This window comes from Elephantulus edwardii, unplaced genomic scaffold, assembly GCF_000299155.1.
Source record: "Elephantulus edwardii isolate Elephantulus edwardi_28Jun2011 unplaced genomic scaffold, EleEdw1.0 scaffold00044, whole genome shotgun sequence".
NCBI classification, from domain to species: domain Eukaryota; kingdom Metazoa; phylum Chordata; class Mammalia; order Macroscelidea; family Macroscelididae; genus Elephantulus; species Elephantulus edwardii.
In genome coordinates, this window is record NW_006399794.1 from 8,713,377 (window position 1) to 8,718,189 (window position 4,813).

Consider the following 4,813-nt stretch of genomic DNA (forward strand, 5'->3'; position numbering starts at 1 on the left):
ACCAATCAGATTCAGAATGGAAAAATTGAGACTCTCACCCCCAGTGAAGTTGAGGTTCCAGTGAGAGAGAAATATGAAACCATCAAGCAAGAACTTGAAAAATATTTTATTGAAGACCCAGATAGTGAAATACTCATTCAATGGAAAGCAAATTTTGAAAATAAGCTGATAAACCTTAATGAGACACTTATTACCGAAACTCAGAGAAAAGTTCATGAACTTATGTATTTGAAGGAAACTCAAGAAAATCTGGATGCAAAAAAGTCCAATTATGAAAAAGAATTGTTAGAAAAAAGTAGAAATTTGGCTTTGACTGCAAAAGACAAGTTATTGAAGGAAGAAGAGTTATTCAAGAAGTTCAATGAACTTTGGAGCAAATGGGTCTGTGATGTGGCCTCAACACTCCCTCCAGCCACAGAACCTGACATTGATGTAGATTCTGAAAATATTCTCTTCCAACACTTCAAAACAGAGAAAAATATGGTAAATTTACTGAAGAGTCATTCTAGAAAAAAATTTCAAATCAACTATGATCTACATATCCAAATGAACAAGAAATTCGGCTTTTTTGCTAATTCATTTCAGACTCATGATAGAGTGTGCATAAAGGAGACAACTGACCACATTCATTCAAGATTTATTAAAATTATTGACAATATTGAAAGACAAAAACGTGATTACAATCAGAATGATTTTCATGAAATCTTAAGTATGATAGAAGCAGAAGTGAATTCTGCACCTACTCAGGACAGGTTCAAATTCACAACTAAATACAAAATTGACTTATCTTTATGTTTGTTCCAAAGAGCATCACAGAAATTTAAGGAGCTTCATAAGGCATTCAAGAGAGCAAATGATCCTTTAATGTATCTAGAGAGCAAGAAAGCTGATTTCTTCATGAATTTCAAGATCTCCTGTCAAGGAGCAACCTGCATCACATCCTTTGTTGATTTTGTATGGCACAAGCTCACACCTGCTATCTCTACAACCATACAAAATAATATGGCTCTTAAAATTGCTGGAGATATGCGAGCCAACTACCCTGCATTCAAGGGAAACAGGTCCAACCTGGAGAAACATATTCTTATCTCTCTGGCTGAAGAAGAAAGCTTTGATAAGTACTGGCAATACCTTCATCATTCACAGTCGTTTTTTAAGAACTACATTAAATTCCATATTAGCAAATACTGTTCGGACAAACTTGAAAAACTGGAAACATTTTTAAAAATCAGTTTAGATGACATAAAAACTGTTCTCCTCTCAGCCATTCATCAATCCTCTGAGATAGCTCGAGATAAAAGTAGCACTGTTTCAGAATGGCTGGATTTGTTCTGTGATCAACTAGGAAATAATTTGGTCTTCCCTCGAAAAGACTTAGTGAGCATTGAGCACCAGGAGATAAAAGATACCGTCTTCCTCAAAGAAGCTATGAGTGTCAAGTTGAAACCTACAATGAAGAAAATAGAAGAGGATTTTCCGAAGATGCTTAAAGAAAATATCATTCACGAAATTGAAAACTTGCTCTGTGAACACCTTTGTGGCTGCTGGAAGCAATGTCCTTTGTGTGGCGCAATCTGTACAAACACAATTCCGTCACATGAAGGAGACCACAGTGTTCCCTTCCACCGTCCTGCAGCTGTAAATGGAGGAGGCTGGCATAAAACAAATAACTTTGACGTTGATTGTTGTACTAGTTCAGTAGCAAGTGACTGTTCAATACGTTTTCCTGATGGCAGGGATATTCCATATAGAAACTATCGACAAGCAGGAGGAGATTATGCCACATGGAGCATCACCCCAGATTTATCCACACAGCCATACTGGAAATGGTTCATTTGTCAATTCAGATTAAAGCTAGAAGAAAGATACCAGAAAAAATTTATAGATAAAGGCCAAATCCCTGATGCATGGCACAAAATTACAAAACATGATGTGCTTGAAGATTTGACTAAAAAATAATATTCAGCAACCACAAAAGAACACCAGTTCATTAATAAGGGAGTCGTAATATCTGAACAATCCTAAAATATCTCATCTTTACAATGAACAAATTATTTATAAAAGGAAACGTCTGAAAACACACCAATAAACAAAAAATAACAGTAGTCCAAAATTTTCTATGAAAAAGGAGCTCTGGTGGCCTATTGGCAAGAAGTTGTGCGGCACTCCCGAAGGTGTGCTGTTCAAATACACCAGATTCTCTGCAGGAAAAGGAGGGGTAATCTCCACCTGTGACAGTCAGATACTACTTGACGGTACACAACAAGAAAAAGAGAAACAAACCAAAAACACAAAAGCAAACAAACAGAAAACATTTTTTTAGAAAAATTCCTAGGAAAAAACCCAAACCCTTCTGTTTTCTCTCTTTAATTCCTTCCTTTTAAACACATATTACTATGCTAAATAGGTGAGGGACATTATACCATTGTGTGTGTGTGTGTGTGTGTGTGTGTGTGTGTGTGTGTGTGTGTGTGTGATTATTGTTATGTACCTTTGTGACAAGTTCACCTCATAGCAACCTCTATGAACAACAGATCTGAACTCTGTCCTAGCCTGTGTTGTCATCTGTCCTATCCTCATCATCTCTGACATACTTGTTTCCATTGTTGCTATCACTGTGTCATTCCATTTCATTCTTATCTCTTGCTGACCTTAAACCTTTCCTAGCATGATATCCTGTTCCAAGCAATACTCACTCCTAGCAGTATGCTAAGCTTCACCACCCTAGCCTCTTAGGAGCTCTCTGGCTGCACCCTCTTCAAGACACACCTGTCTGTTCTTTTGAAATTCCATGGGATAGTCAGTACTCTTTTGCCAACACCACAACTGAAAGGCATCCATTTTTTTCTGTCAGCCTAATTAATTGTTCCGCTCCCAGAGGCAAGTGACTGAAATACAATGGACAGAATTAAGTGCGCCTTAGTCTTCAAACTGACTGAAAAATTTCCCAATGCAATTTATGTTTAGATTTCTTGACTGCTAATGACAAGGATATTGATTATGGATCCGTTAAGATGAAGTCGTTGACAATTCCAATCTTTCTCCCATCTATTATGATGTTTCCTACCAGTACAGTTGTAAGGACTTTTGTCTACTTGATGTTGAGATGTAATCCATAATAAAGATTGTAGTATTTGATCTTCAGTAGCAAGAACTCTAAGTCCTCCTAAGTTTTAGCATCTGTGTTATCTGCATAAAACATGTTGTTGATGAGTCTTCTTCTAATCCTAATACTACATTCTTCTTCATTGAGTCCAACTTCTCAGATGATTTGCTCGACAAACAGACCAAATAGGTAAGATGGAAGGATACAGCTCTGTTCCACACATTTTCTGATTTCAAATCATTCAGTGTTTTCTTGCTTTTTGTACAAAATCTTCTGGTATGTTGCTGTTATTATGTGTCATTGAGTTGTCTATGACTCTCAGTGACCCTATGATCACTGGCTATGAAAACCTTGCCCTATTCTGAGTCAACCTCATTGTTTTTGACCTTCCTGACCCCATTACCACAGTCACTATGTCAATCCATCTCATCCAGGCTCTTCCTCTCTTGTGCTGTCCTTATACCCTTCCAAGCATGATTTCCTTTCTCAAAGGACTGGCCCCTCCTGACAACATGCCCAAAGTATGGGACACAGCTTCTTATAATAATCCTTGCTTCCAAGGAACAATTTGGTTTCACCCTTTTCAGGACAGACCTGCTTGGTTTTGCAATCCATGATATGTTCAATATTCTTCTCCAGCACCACAACTTAAAGGAATCGATTATTCTCCTGTCATTCTTATTCATTGTCCAGCTCACAGATACATAGCAAGCAATTGTGAAGTTCATGGCCTGGATAAGGGACACCTAAGCCTCTAGACAGACATCAAAGCTCTTCAGCACTCTAGCGAGGTCTTTGACAGTAGATTGTCTGAATGCAACTCATCTTTTGATTTCCTGACTGCTGGTGCCTTGGGTGTTGATTATGGATCAGAGCAAGATTAAATCATTAACAACGTCAACCTTTTCTCCATCTATCATGAAGCTGCCTATTGGCCTGGTGGTGAGAATCTTTTCTTGATGTTGAGGTGAAATCCATATTGAAGGCTACCGTGCTGGATCTTCTGCACCAAAAGCTTCAAGCCCTGCCCAGTTTAGTGAGCAAGGTGGTATCATCTGCCTGAGGTAGGTTGTTGATGAGGCTTCCTCCAAACCTAATGCCACATTCTTCTTCAGAAAGTCCAGCCTCTCGAATAATCTATTCAGTATATACATTGAAAAGGTGTTGAGAAAGGATACATACTTGATGCACTTCTTTATTTTGAACTATGCAGTATTCCCTTGCTCAGACAATACCTTTATGGTCTAGGAATAGGTTTTGCATAAAAACAATCAAGTGTTCTAGGATTTCCATTCTTCTCAATGTTAACCACAATTTGTTGTGATCCACACAGTCAAATACCTTTGAAAAGTCCATAAAATACAGACATCTTACTAGTACTCTTTACTTTTAGGCAAGATCCATCTGACATCGACAATGATATCCCTAGTGCTATGGCCTCTTCAAATCCAGCTTGCATTTCTGGCAGTTATCTGTTGATGTACTGGTATAGTAATTTTTTTTTATAATCTTCAACAAGATTTTGCTTGCATATAATATTAGTGATACTGTTTGATGATTGCCACATTCTGTTGGAACATCTTTTTTGAGAATGAGAATAAATATGGTTCTCTTCCAATCAATTGGCCAGGTAACTGCCCTGCAGATTTCTTGGTACAATCTAGTGAGCACACCCAGGGCTGAATCTGTATAGGTTTTAAATATGAT

The 4,813-nt window shown here is 37.8% G+C and overlaps 1 pseudogene; it reads left to right on the forward strand.

The window, feature by feature from the left end:
* Positions 1-1,959, forward strand: part of LOC102857921 — a 7,119-nt pseudogene extending 5,160 nt beyond the window's left edge.
* Positions 1,960-4,813: the final 2,854 nt, after the last annotated feature.